General features: G+C 56.2%; 2 long non-coding RNA genes across 2 annotated transcripts; both read left to right on the forward strand.

The window, feature by feature from the left end:
* Nucleotides 1-2,974: 2,974 nt before the first annotated feature.
* On the forward strand, nucleotides 2,975-9,587 carry LOC136001983 (uncharacterized). The gene is made up of 4 exons (XR_010607872.1): nucleotides 2,975-3,077; nucleotides 4,493-4,647; nucleotides 5,111-5,313; nucleotides 9,355-9,587. It is a non-coding gene; the product is annotated as an uncharacterized LOC136001983 (long non-coding RNA).
* Nucleotides 9,588-9,783: 196 nt separating this feature from the next.
* LOC136001984 (uncharacterized) lies at nucleotides 9,784-11,209 on the forward strand. The gene is made up of 2 exons (XR_010607873.1): nucleotides 9,784-9,989; nucleotides 11,010-11,209. It is a non-coding gene; the product is annotated as an uncharacterized LOC136001984 (long non-coding RNA).
* Nucleotides 11,210-14,228: the final 3,019 nt, after the last annotated feature.

A 14,228-nucleotide genomic window follows, 5' to 3' on the forward strand; every position in this document is an offset into this window, starting at 1 on the left:
AGCTTTTTAGTATAAGTGAATGAGCGCGGTTTGTTCTTTACTTTTTAGTTTCCATCTTTGAAGCTACACGGCCAAATGGGCTTGGGGTCCCCGCAGGGCGGCGAGAAGGCGAGTGAGGATGCAGAGCGGGCCAATCAGACGGCGCGAGCGAGGTTGAGGGGCGGAGCGCTGATAGGCGGAGAGAATGGCGATTGACGTGCGTAGGCAGCCAATGAGGTTGGTGAAGGGGCGGTGCTTGTGATGGTCCTACTGCGCATGCCCAAATGGGCGCAGTCCTCAGTCAGGTCCGGCGCAGGTGCGGGTTTGTGGGGGCGGAGCGCGGGAAGGAGCATCCAATAGGAGGACAGCGCGGTGGGGTGGAAAGCAGCCAACGAGAGCGCGCCGACTCAATCCAGTTGGAATAGCTAGCTCCCTGGCAAGCGTGTCCGTGGTGTCGGTGGAAGGTGGCGGAACGGTGGGAGGGAGTGAGGGGAACGGAGCTTGCATGCTGCCGCGGGCCGGGGACAGCTGGGGTCGGGACTCAGAGGCGCTGCCTCCGGGTGCCGTCGGCCAGCAGAGCAAGCGGGGCGCGTTAGCCTTCCGGCACCGGGCTGGCGGGCGGCGGTGTTCGTTTTCGGGACTTGCGTCCGTCCCTGCGACAGGGGCGCTTTCCTGCCGCGGCTCCCTGGTTTTTTTGTTTTGTTTTGTTTTGGGTTTTTTTTGCGGGATTCCCGCGGAAGGCGGCCCGCCTGCTCACCCGGGGCTGCCGCGCCGGGTCTCAGTGCTGCCGTCCTGTGGGCAAAGCGCGGTACTGCAGGCGGCCGCCCCAATGCGGTGCCGCGGCACGCCTCGGTGCTGCCGTCGTGTGGCGAAACTTGGGTACTGCAGCGCACGGCGAGCAAGCGCTGCCGCTGGGCGATGGCGCAGGCGCCCGTGCCAAAGGAAATGCCAAAGGAGAATGAAAGAGAAGGGTTTTTTCTGGTGTAGGTAACCATCCGCACGCCTTTTTAGCATAAAGTGAATGACCACGGTTGGTTCTTTACTTTTTAGTGTCACTCTCTGGAGCTGCACGCTTTCAGCTTTACTGACTGAGCCGGATGCGTATCAGCAGCAGCAGCAGCAGCAGCAGCGTGGCGAGGGCCGGAGCTGTGGCGGCGGATCCGTGAGCGCAGATCCCGCTGGCGGCGCGAGCCCGTCCCGCGGCCTCGCTGGGGTTGTCTCCTGCGGCGGTGCCGGAGGGAAGGGGCGAGACGCTTTCTAGCGTCAGCGAGAGCGTTTCCGTGTCCGCTGAGTGTGTCCCAAATGGTGTCAGTTTGTCTTAATGTTGTCTTGAATTGCTCAAATCGCTCTGGCTTTTAAAAGATGCCTTGTGTTTCAAGGTGGCCCATTTCCCCCAAATCCTCCGTTAGCTCAGCTGCTCTCCTCTCCCGTATTCCGACTGACTTCCTCTGCTTTCTTCTGCGCTATTTTTTTTCAGACGCTGAACTCTAATTTGGAATTTTTGTTTTTCAGAGGGGGAGCTGTGAACGCCTGATGCTCAGCAGATTGGTGTTGCGGTTGAGACGGACAAACGATATAGACCAAGTTCTTCCAGGATGAAAGTAGGAGATGCCATTTATTGCCACAAGTGCATTTTTATACAGTTTTATGATTTCATTTGTCTCTTCACTCTTGGTTACAAGTTACAGCACTAACATCTCATTGGCTAGTTTTGCTATCCTCAATGTTACTCCCTTCTCTCTCACGAGTACACCTTAATATCTCTGGATACTCCTTTCCTCCCATCTTTCTCACGTGTAGGCCTTAGTATCTTCAAGGCTGATTTCTGTTCCCATGCCCTCCGTCAGGGATTCCACGGACCCACCGTAGTCCCCCACGGATCCCGCAGCCCAGGAGGGGAACGGAACGTGGCGGGGGAACCCGAGCGGGAGACGTGGTGCCGTCCTCCGTCCCCGCCGTGCCGCGGGGCAGCTGCCGGCCTGTGGGATGGGGGCTGCGACTCTTTGGGGCGCTGCCCCCTCTTTGTTTTCCTAGGGGAGCCCCCTGCGCTTTTTGGGGGTTGTGGTACGTACACGTACGCAAATGGCATGATGAGAGTAAGGAGCTGCCCGTTGGGGCTGTTTCCCTTGCTTTGTGTGATGGTGTCACTTATGGCACCCTGGCGTGACTGGGGGCTGGTGATGCAGGTGGGGGAGCAGGTAAGTTGGGGTCAAAGGGAGTCCCCCTGAAAAGAGGGGGTCACAGTCCAAAAATGCCTGAAAATTCATGGGGGAGGATAAAACGTATTAAAACCTGTAAATATGAGTGTGAGATGTCCAAACAGAGAGAAATCTGTCATTTGTATTTATATATTGCAGAATGATATTCATGTATATATAAAGTGATTTTTAAATGAAAGCTTTTTCTACTATATTATATAAAGGATTCTAGAATGTAAAAAATTTCTGTTGAGGGTTTTAAAAATACAAACGTCTTGCCTATTTGTAAATTTAAATAATGATGGACTTGAAAATGAGAAATTATTTTTTATAGGAAGCAATTTAAAATAGAAAAAAGGGTAGAGTAGATAGAGCTATGTGTAAATACTATGTGTTACATAGTCCCAATAGATATTATATATCATCTCCATATATTCTCTCATGCCTGTATACATATCTTCTCTTTATTAATTGGTGTAAAGAGATACCTCGGTCTAAATAGATCTGATTGTAACTATGTCAAACCGCGCCGGCTATGCAAATCGCCTGGAGGTTCCGGCGAGTGGGTGGAGAGAACGCGAAGGGGGGTGCAGAGCGGGCCAATCAGGACGCGCGAGAAAGCCGGAGGGGCGGAGCGGAGCGCAGCGCGGGGCAAACGGGGAGGGGTGATGATGGGCGGGGAGAATAGAAATTGACGTGCACAGGCAGCCAATCGGGTTGCGGGAAGGGAAGCGAAGGGGCGGGCGGGAGGGGGCGTGTCCCGCGGGCTTCCCGACGCGCATGCGCAAAGATGGCCGCTGGCAAGCGCGGGCGGCGCTCTCGGCGGCCGTGTGCGCGCCCCGCTCGAGCCCGGAGCGGTCCCGCCGCGCCGCCGTTCGTCGCCGTTTCTGCGCGGCCCCGGTGAGTGCCCGGCCCGGCCGGCTCCGCTGCGGCTCCGCCGCCCCGGAGAGTCGGCTCTGGGAGCCGTGCTTGTGGGGAAAACGGGCCCCAATGGCGCGGTCCTCGCGCGGCTGCGCCCCGAGGAGGGTTCGTGGGGGCGGAACACGGGGAGGAGCAGCCAATGGGACGGCGCGGTGGCGTGGAAAGCAGCCAATCAGAAAAAACGCCGACAAAGAGCCCGCTAGGGTGTATTTTAGCTCACCGGGAGGATTGGGGGGCCACCTGGGGATAACGTGAATAGAGAAACCTCGATGAGATGTAATGGTCAGTGGCAGAAGTTGATTGACGGGAACCTGAGGAATCCAGCCTAGCAGATGCACCGGTCCTAGTAAAGCCAGGGAAACACAGGAAAGAAGTGGCGTTTTTAATTGATACTGGAGTATCTTGTTCTATTTTGAACCAGGAAACGATACCCTTAGATAAAGATTTTGTAACTGTAGTGGGAGCTACTGGCCAACAAGAGAAAGCTTTATTTTTACGGCCAATCAAATATAAGTTAGGAAAACCAATCGGGATGTATAAGTTCTTACATATGCCTAGGTCTCCAAAACTCTTACTAAGGCGAGACCTATGAAAACAATTGAAAGCGATCATAACATTCAAATGGAGGAAAGTGAGATTCAAGACAAAAGAGCTGAGATTTTAATTGGCAATGATTCAAACTGACAAGCAAAGCCAAATAGCTCGGGAAATATTGGATCAAGTATTTGCAGGGGTATGGGCTTCGGCAGTTCCTGGTAAATCAAAGAATGCAGAACCAGCGAAAATTAATTTGAAAGCTGGAGCTGGACCAGTCAGAACTAGACAATATCCTCTGAAATTAGAGGATAGAGAAGGGGTAAAAGAAATGACCTGTAACTTTTTGCAATTTTGGGCTGCCGCTAGAAGGTGAGTCAGAAGCGAACACTTCAATCCGGCCTGTAAAGAAACCAGACAGTAAAAGCTATAGGTTAGTGCAAGACTGGAGAGCAATAAACAAAATTACCGCAGATTGACACCCGGTAGTAGCTAACCCTTACACATTGTTAGATAAATGGCGAGATAATCACAAATGGTCTGCTGTGTTGGATTTCAAAGATGCCTTTGTCTGTCTTGCATTAGCCAAAGAGAGTCAGAAGCTTTTTGCTTCTGAGTGGGAAAATCCCTTTAGTGGGAGAAAGACCCAATTAACCCGGGTCGTGTCACCCCGGGGATTCAGGAGCAGCCCTGTGATTTTCGGAAACCAGTTAGCACGAGAACGTGACACCTGGGAAGCTCTTCCGGGCAATGGGACTTTGTTGTCTCCTTATAGGCACAAAACCCGAAGAGGGTTGTGTGCAATGGACTGTAAGCTGACTGATTTTCTGCGATTAAGTGAGCATCGGGTTTCCCAACAGAAGGCCCGGCTGATGCGGCACCGAGTGACTTATCTGGGACTGGAGATCTCCGGAGGACGGCGAGAGCTGGGGACAGAGCGGAAAGAACCTGCTTGCCGGACGCCGGAACCGGCGACGGTAAAAGGGCTGCGGGCGGACGTTTCTTGAAAGGACAGGTTGGTGCGGGCTTTGGATTTATAATGATGGACTCTCAGTAAAGCCTTTGTACGAACTGTTGAAAGAAAACAGCTCCGAGTTGAATTGGACGGGAGAAGCCGGGAGGGCTTTTTCGCAACTGAAAAAGGAACTGGTGAGGGCTCCGGCCCTGGGCCTCCCTGGTGTCACCAAACCATTTTGGTTGTACTCACACGAAAGGCAAAGTATTGCTTTGGGTGTTCCGGCACAGCAGTTAAGGTCTCCTAAGCGAGCCGCGGTCTGCTTCCCTAAGCAGCCAGACGAAGCGAGCAAAGGCTGGCCTGGCTGTCTTTGAGCCGTGGCAGCTGTCGCGCTCGATGTGCGGGGAGCTCGTAAGCTCACTGTGGGACAGCAAATGACTGTATTAGCGTCCCCTGAAATACCAGGCCGTGTGGGTGGAACAAGATGATGGAAATATTGCTACGACTGACATTGTCAATCCAGCTTCTCTCCTCAGTGGATCTGTTTCGGAGCCTGTGGTGTCCGATTGCTCGGAAACAACAGAAGCTGTTTACTCCAGCGGACCGGATCTAAAGGACCAGCCGGCCACTGGAGGATGCTGAAGGCTCCTGGTTCACCGTCGGAAGCAGCTCTGCGTAAAGCAAGGAGTACGTCAAGCCGGGCATGCGGTGACAACTACCCCCAAGGTAATCGAAACTAAACCTTTACCTGCAGAGACTTCTGCCCAGAAAGCTGCGCTCACACGAGCTCTAGAATTATCCAAAGAGAAGAAGGTTAATATTTGCACTGTTTCAAAGTATGTTTTTAGAATGGTGCGTGCCATTTGAAAAGAACAAAGTTTATTAACGGCACAAGGAAGACAGATTAAATATGATACTCCAATTGTTGGAAGCTGTGCCGTTGCTAGAAAAGTTGCCATCGTGCGTTGCAAAGGGCATCGAAAGGGAGCGGTGATCAGGAAATTGGAAATAAATTGGCAGATCGCAGATTATACTGCTAGACAAGCAGTGTCACGGCCCCCCTGCCCTGCCTGGCCTCGCTGGCTTTTCTGTTGTTCTGTCGCGGTCCTTCTCCCGCCCTTTCTAACTGCTTTCCCCTCCCTCCCCCAGCCAGCCATCCCCTCTTTCTTTTCTCTCTTCCTGGGTGTTCTTTTCTTTCTGCGTATCTCTCTCCAGCGGCCCAGCGCCGTTGGTTTGGTTTGTTTTTTTCCGCTCCGGCGCCGTCCCGCTCTCTGTGCCTCTTTCCCCTGGCTGTCATTCTGTGGTGCTCCTCGTGTCTGTGTTCTTGCAATTCCTCCGTCTCTGTCCTGCAGCCCATGCTATTGTCCTGCTCCCTGTCGTCGTTTCTCTCCCTGCATTCTGCCCCCGTCCTTTTTTCCCTTCCTCACTCCATCTCTCGGTCCTGCTCCCTGCCCGCCCCCGTTCCTGTTTCTCTGCCCTTCTCCTTGCGTTTCCCCTCGTTTCTCTGTCCCGTTCCCTCTTTGGTTTTGTTTCCGTGACACTCTGCCCCGCTCCCTGTCCCGCGGCCCGGCGCCCATTTCTCCTTGGTCTGTCTCTCCCGCTGCCCGTTCTAGGAGTTTTCCCCACCGTCTGTGTCCTGCTGCTTGTCTCTGATCTTGGCCTCTCCTTCCCTTTGCCCTGCCTCCCTGTCCCTTTTGCCTCTCTCTCTGTGTCGCCTTGTCTTGCTCCCTGTCCCTGTCTTTCTCTGACAAGCTGACCTGCTCCTTGCCCTCCTTTTTCATGGAATCACAGGCTCGTTCTGCTTGGAAAAGACACGTGCAGTTTTATAATCTCTCGACTGTTTAGAGAAACTGCCTGGGAGAGATCATTCCTTTTCTTGTTTTCTTTTTCTTTTTTTCTTTTCTGTTCGCTTGTTTGCAGCGAGGCAGCTCACGAGGACAGGTGAGCTGCTGGACTCTTGAACAAAAACGTTGAGGGCGAGGAAGGGAATCCTGGCTACGCTTAGGCTTGGGGAAGTGTACGTGGGTATGCGTGTCTGTCGTCCGCGCGGCTCTGTGAAAGCGCGTTCCAGGGCAGCTGAAGCTGCCCACGGGTCAAGAAGAAGGGCCGGGGGTGTGAAAAGAAGCGGGCGCGCTGCGGTGGCGTGGGGGGCGGCAGGAGGCGGCAGCGGTGGCGGCGTCTTCTCGGTCCCGGGCAGAGGGGGGAGAAACCTGCCGGCCGGCGCTCCTTAGGGTTGAGCGTTTCTCTTGTCTTTGTTCACAGTGAATTTATGGGCACACTGGAAATAGCCTTGAATGTTTAAACGTAGAACTGAATTTTTAGTGAGAAGCGGCATGGGCATAGTTAATTTTGGAGCACCTGGGTGCCAGTTGAAATGTAAGGAATGAGACGGGATGGAAACTAGTAATCGAAGCTGGGGTTTACTTGTGGGTTTTTTTCCTTGTTAATATGTCGATGGCGTGTTGTCCTGCGGCTCGATCCCCGTTCTGTTTAGTGGAGTTTTCAATTGAGGACATTCAGGTAAAAAAGTGTCCTTCCAGAAGAGGACTAATCGTTCGTAGGGCTGAGAGAGGCTTTTGAGTACGTGATCAGAATTGAAGCTGAATACTACTTTACGATGCTGCTGTTGGTCTTCGCTTTCGTTTGTTTCCCCGCTGCTCCCTAATGTTTGGGAGCTCCAAGTCGGATTTTATTTTTTTCAATGACTAAGACGTGTTTTTCCCCCGGGAGGGGTTGTGCTTCAAAATGAATGTGTTTGCTCACAAATGTGCAAGTCCGTTGGTGTAAGACAAACAGAAACCCACCGTAGTCAAGTTCGAAGCGTGTGTCTGGGAGATGGCTGGTTTAATTTTACGAGTTCACACCTGTGCAATTGTAGTGCCGGAGGAAAATGAAAGCTAAGGGTTTTTTGTGGCGTGGGTAGGCATCCGCACACCTTTTTAGTATAAGCGAATGACGGCGGTTTGTTCTTTGCTTTTTAGTTTCTGTCTTTGAAGCTGCACGGCCAAATGCGCTCGGGGTCCCCGCAGGGCGGCGAGCAGGCGAGTGAGGATGCAGAGCGGGCCAATCAGACGGCGCGAGCGAGGTTGAGGGGCGGAGCGCTGATAGGCGGTGAGAATGGCGATTGACGTGCGTAGGCAGCCAATGAGATTGGCGAAGGGGCGGTGCTGGTGAGGTCGCTACTGCGCATGCCCAAATGGGCGCAGTCCTCAGTCAGGTCCGGCTCAGGCGCGGGCTTGTGGGGGCGAAGCGCGGGAAGGAGCATCCAATAGGAGGGCAGCGCGGTGGGGTGGAAAGCAGCCAATGAGAGCGCGCCGACTCAATCCGGTTGGAATAGCTAGCTCCCTGGCAAGCGTGTCCGTTGTGTCTCGGGGGGGTACCGGGAATGAACGGGACGGGCGTCGGGGCGAGGGACGGGAGGCTGCGGAGCTCTCGCTGCGGCCGGCTCCCGGGGATCTGGAGGGAGGCGGTCCAGGGCAGGGCAGTCCTTCGTGAGGTCCCCGGAGGCGGCAGAGGGGCATGAGGTGACAGGCGGGAACCTCCCGCCGGGTGTCGGTGCCCGCTGAGCGCGGCGGGACGGTGGGAGGGAGCGAGGGGAACGGAGCGGCGAAATAGGCGGCAGGTGAGTGCGGGCGTGGCGAGGGTGACCGTGACGTTGGAACAGGAGGAACGGGATGGGCCAGTGCGGTGGGGAGGTGTTTAGTTAGGTTTCCCCCTCCTGCCCTCAAGGCCGAGCTCGCGAAGCTGGTGAGGGGCGTGTGACTCTTAGGGCAGGTGGGCTAAAGGTCTGTGGCCTGGAGCCGTGTCTCCGGTGCAGCGCCCGTTCCTGGTATTGCGGTCTCTCCGGGAGCGGCGCAGCCCCCTTTTGTCAGGGGGATGTTTAAAAACAGAGCTAAGGTGTGGTTGCAGGCTCGGCGGCGTGGCGAGCGGGGTGCCGCTTTGGTGGAAGTGCGGAAGCTCAGGGCGAGGCCCGGCGGGTTCTGTGTCTGTACGTGCGATGGGGTGTGTCCACCCACGCCAGGCTCAGGGTCCTTCCCGGCCCGAGCGCCCTCCCCGTGGAGAGGAGCCCTGTGGAGCCGTGGCACCCACGCGCTCGGCTTCCCCTTTCTGGACAATGTGGCACAAGAGAAAGAAAAAGAAAACGCACGCACAAAAAGACAGCGCAAGACCTCGCGCCCAATAGGCACGTGGCTTTGCGCTTCGGGCGGGGAGGCGATGGGCGGAGGGAATGGCAATTCAAGTGCAGAGCGGGCCGATCGCGTGCTTGCATGCTGCCGCGGGCCGGGGACAGCTGGGGTCGGGACTCAGAGGCGCTGCCTCCGAGTGCCGTCGGCCAGCAGAGCAAGCGGGGCGCGTTAGCCTTCCGGCACCGGGCTGGCGGGCGGCGGTGTTCGTTTTCGGGACTTGCGTCCGTCCCTGCGACAGGGGCGCTTTTCTGCCGCGGCTCTCTGTTGTTTTTTTTTGGTTTGGTTTGGGTTTTTTTGCGGGATTCCCGCGGAACGCTGCCTGCCTGCTCGCCCGGGGCTGCCGCGCCGGGTCTCAGTGCTGCCGTCCTGTGGGCAAAGCGCGGTACTGCAGGCGGCCGCCCCAATGCGGTGCCGCGGCGCGCCTCGGTGCTGCCGTCGTGTGGCGAAACTCGGGTACTGCAGCGCACGGCCAGCAAGCGCTGCCGCTGGGCGATCCCTTATTCTGACTAATTCCTCTGCTTCTTTCTGCGCTATTTTCTTAAGATGCTGAACTCTAATTTCGAATTTTTGTTATTCATAGGGGAAGCTATGAACACCTGATGCTCAGGAGATCCCGCAGCCCAGGTGGGGAACAGAATGTGGGAGAGCAGAGCCCAAGCGGGAGACGTGGCAACATCTTCCCTCCCCACCGTGCCATGGGGCAGCTGCCGGCCTGTGGGATGGGGACTGCGACTGTTTGGGGCACTGCCCCCTGTTTTAAGGAGTTGTAGTATGTACATATGTAAATGGCATTATGAGAGCAAGGAGCTGCTCGTGGGGGCTATTTCCCTTTTCTACCTTTTTTTGGAGAGAAAAGAAGGGGGGATTTGGGGGGGTGATGATGATGTTACTGGGGGGTGTGCTGATGGTACTGGAGGAGCAGGCCAGTGAGAGATGGGGGGGTTACAGCCCCAAAATGCCTGAAGGATCATGGGTGGGGTGTTTAGTGGTACTGTGCGGACGAGAAATTTCTCCCTGTGCTCTGCAGGGAAAACAAAATAAAACAATCCTACATCAAAGCTGTCCTGGAGAAATAGTTGCTGTTTGTCATTCAGGTTCTAGAACTGCCGGATGTCCTGTTAAAGGTTGTGGTGGTGCAGGTCAGGGATCCCCAGGCTGTGCCGAGACCACAGGACGGCTGCTGGTGGAACAAAAGTCAAGGAGAACTTCTCAGAGGTAAGAACCTTTTGATTTGCTCTCCTCAGGACACATCCATTTGCCTCTGGGCCTCTCATAGGCTTACTCGCCACCTTGTTCCCTCAGAAACCCGTTTCCTTCCAGTTCCTCTGTTATTGCCCCGTCTGCCTTTGGGTGCCCGCAGGCTCTTTGGTGGCATCAAGGTGCCCGTTTGACCTTTTGCTTCATTAAATTCCCCTCTTTTTCTCTCTTCCCCTCAAAATTTCCCCATTTGCTTTTGGCACATCCCAGAGGCCTCATTTTTCCCTCTTGTACGCTCTCATGCCCGCTCTGTTTGCCCCTCTGCTCCCTTTAGCACTCCTCTGATTTCCACCTGCTCCTCTCAGGACAGCTGAGCTTGTCTTTTGAGGCACCTGAGAGCCCCCATTTACCTTCCTTGTAGCCGCCCCCCGTGTTCTTGTTGCCTGGGGACCTGTTTGTGTATTTTGCAGCCCAGAGGCCTCTGTTTGCCTTTCTTCTGACCCAGAGCCCTTCACGTGGCCTCCAGTTGCTGCAGGACCTCTCCCTTGGGCAGCGTGCCCTGGAGCCATCGCAGGCACCCCGATCAGCTCCCCACATCCCTCTGTACCGTTCGTGTGCCCCCTGTCCCCTTGTGTCCCCTCCATTGTCCTTCCAGGCACCAGAATCAATGTGTGTGGCAAGTGGCCTCATCAAACCACGTCCCTTCCAAGTGCCTCTGTCCCCCACATGGTCCTCTCGGGAGGAGGGCTTTAGTATCGCTCTCTGTGGACTCGTTTGTCTTTCTTTAGACCTCTCCCGAAGGGTTTTATCATTTATTTTCGTTTGAGATGCTGAAGTGTTACTTACGGTGCTTGGTACTGTTTCTGCCATGTGGGGTTTGTTGTTGTTTCCAGCCTATCCTGGTGTTTTCTGTCCTTTGGGATTTATTTATTACTGTTGTGAGAGTCAGAGAGAAAACGAGGAGTCTCTGTGACTTACAACTATTGTTGATCTGCAGTGTTTTAGAGCAGGATTCTTACAGGATGTATTTCTCCCCAGAATGCAGCGCTGGTACAAGTTCACCAGGACACGTGTGCCCAGCAGGTCTGTCGGGCTGGGCAGGCGGTGAATGGACGCGCTGGCAGCGGCTGCTGAACCAGCCGGGGTTTGTTTGACCGTGTCCAGCCTCGTACGTGTGGTTTGTTTTCACTTGCGGGTTGAAACAGCAGTTTCCTTAATTAAAAATACCCCAACATGGCCCCCGGCTGTTTATAAATGGAGGTATTAAAAAACCTCCCAGGTAGTAATGATTCCCAACATAACATTAAAAGATTTAGATGCAAAATAAAATTAGAAAACAGTGAGTCATGACTGTCTATATTTAAACACAGCTTTTTTGGGAGGTGTGTGAAAACATCACAGGTATGAATTACCTCTAAGTAGAGTCAAAATAAAAAGACAGCAAACTACATCTGATTAACAACAGTTAATTTTAATTTTTCACTGTGATATCCAGTCTGGGCTTCTCCTGCAGGGGCGTGTCCTCGAGAGGTCACGCCCCCAACTCCATCCCCTTTAAAGCTCCGCCCCTGCCAGTGTGTGCCCTCCCCCAAGGGGCATGTCCCATGCAGGCCCCTCCCCTTTCACCGCATTGCCAGAGGAGCATGACACACTGAGGCCCCGCCCTCAACTCCTCCCAACCACCTCCCCTAAGCCACGCCCCCTCAGAGCATGTCCTGTAAAGGCTCCACCCCCTCCAAAGTCCCTCCCTTGCTAAGCCACGCCCCCTTGGGGCACATCCCCTGCTGACCCCACCCCCGAGTGGGCTGTCCAAGGGGTGACGCCTGCACAGGCTCCACCCCCGGGCTCCTCCCACAGGGCGTGACACACGGAGGCTCCACCCCCTTCCCCAGGCGGGACTCCCCGTGGGCGCGTCCTCTCATAGTCCCCGCCCCTCCGCACTGACCCCACCCCCTGCATGCGGTGCCACCCCCAGCTGTCCCCCCATCCTGTGCCCCCCCCCATCTGTGCCCCATAAGCAACCCCATAGCAGCCCCACAGGTACCGCTATAGCAGCCCTGTACCTGCCCCTAAGTGCTCCAGACACGCCTCTGAAGAGCCCCTATAGCAGCCCCATAGGTGCCCCACAGGTACCGCCACAGCCGCCTCATCCCGCCCCGCGGCCGCCGCTGCGGGACCGCCGGAGTCCCCGGCCCCACACCCGCCCCGCAGCCCCACAGGGCGCGGTGCCGGTGAAGCCACATCCTGGCTGCGGCCGGAGGAGCCGCCGCTTTTCCCCCCCCCACATCCCCCGATCGCCGTTGCTGCTGCGGCCGGAGGAGCCGCCGCTTTTCCCCCCCCACATCCCCCGATCGCCGTTGCCGCTGCGGCCGGAGAAGCCGCCCCTTTTCGCCCCCCCACATCCCCCCGACCGCCGCTGCCGCTGCGGCCGGAGGAGCCGCCGCTTTTCCCCCCCCACATCCCCCGATCGCCGTTGCTGCTGCAGCCGGAGGAGCCGCCGCTTTTCGCCTCCACATCCCCCCGATCGCCGTTGCCGCTGCGGCCGGAGGAGCCGCCGCTTTTCCCCCCCCACATCCCCCGATCGCCGTTGCCGCTGCGGCCGCAGGAGCCGCCGCTTTTCGCCCCCCCACATCCCCCCGATCGCCGCTGCCGCTGCGGCCGGAGGAGCCGCCGCTTTTCCCCCCCCACATCCCCCGATCGCCGTTGCTGCTGCAGCCGGAGGAGCCGCCGCTTTTCGCCCCCACATCCCCCCGATCGCCGTTGCTGCTGCGGCCGGAGGAGCCGCCGCTTTTCCCCTCCCACATCCCCCGATCGCCGTTGCCGCTGCGGCCGCAGGAGCCGCCGCTTTTCGCCCCCCCACATCCCCCCGATCGCCGTTGCTGCTGCTGCTGCCGCTGCTGTCTCAGGAGCTGCCGCTTTTCCGCCCAGCCCCGACTCCCCCCCACCGCCTCAATCGCCGCCGCCGGACGAGCCACCGCTTCCTGCCTCTTCCGCCATCTTGTCTCCCCCCTCCTTTTCGACGTCGCTATTTTATAGTGAGGTAGGAGGGGGCGCTCGCTGATTGGCTGCCGGCGACCGGCGCGAAAGTCGCCCATTGGCTCATCCCCGCGCGGGCTTCTCCGAGGGGGTGGGAGAAAGGTGCTGATTGGTGATCGTATCGCTGAGGGGAGAAAGGCGCTGATTGGTCACTGCCTTCCCGCCGATAGGTTCGCCCAGCCCGTGCAAGGCGCTGATTCGCTAGTGCCTCTGAGGTAAAAAAGGCGCTGATTGGTCGCCGTCTTCCCGCCGACGTTCTCCCACAGTAACGAGGCGCTGATTGGCCAGCGCGGCTGAGGCGGGCGTCTCGTCCATTGGCCGGAGGGCGGGCGGAGGGCGGGACCGGGCGGGACAGCGAGGTGATAAAGGACGTGGCGCGGAGCGCGCCGGGTGCAGGACGTGGCGGCGGCGGCTACGCGTGGTGCTCGGCGCTGCCGAACCGGCTGATCCGCCCCCCCCACGCGGGACCCGAGGGACCGAGAGCAGCGGGAGCGGCGGCTGGAACCGACTAACGGGCGAGTCAGGGCGTTAATTATCGTGCGGGAGTTAATTGGGGCTCAGCGGGGTGACGAGTGCCCGGCGGGCTTGGGTGTATTTGGGGCTTTGATTGAAACTGGGGGTTTAAAAGCCGCGGGTTTGTGGCTGTTGGGGTGGGGGCTGAGGCTCCCGCAGCCGCTTTAACTGTTCGAATCGTTGTGTTCAAAGCGGGAGGAGCCGGTTTGGGGCTTTTCTCGGGAGTCCGGGGAGGTTTGGGTCCAGTTCAGCTTCTAGAAGGTTTTTTTACATATTTTAGGGGGGTTTTGGGTGCCGATTTGTGCTAAAAGGCACCTTTAAAATCTCTGTATTGTAATTTTATCAGGAGAATTAATGTTTAAAGCTCGGGGCAGGTTTGGGGCTTTTTCCCAGGAGTTTGAGTCCAGATTAGGGTTTTTTTTTTAATGTTATTGTTTTTAATATGGTTAAAAGGTTTATTTGAGGTTTTATTTGGAACATTTTGGGCGGGTTTGAGGCTCCTAAAATTTAATTGTTCGGTTTATTAAAGTTAATGTCGAAATGATTGTATTTAAAGTCGGGAGGGGCCATTAGGGTCGAATTCGCATTTTAAACGTATTTAAAGTTGTGGATCCCATTTTGGGGCTGATTCGTGACTTTAAAGCTTTTAAAACTGGGAGGAGCCGTTTTGGGGCTGTTTGGGTCTAAATCGGCTTTTTAAAGGTTTAT

The sequence above is a fragment of the Caloenas nicobarica genome, chromosome Z (genome assembly GCF_036013445.1).
Source record: "Caloenas nicobarica isolate bCalNic1 chromosome Z, bCalNic1.hap1, whole genome shotgun sequence".
Taxonomy (NCBI): Eukaryota; Metazoa; Chordata; class Aves; order Columbiformes; family Columbidae; genus Caloenas; species Caloenas nicobarica.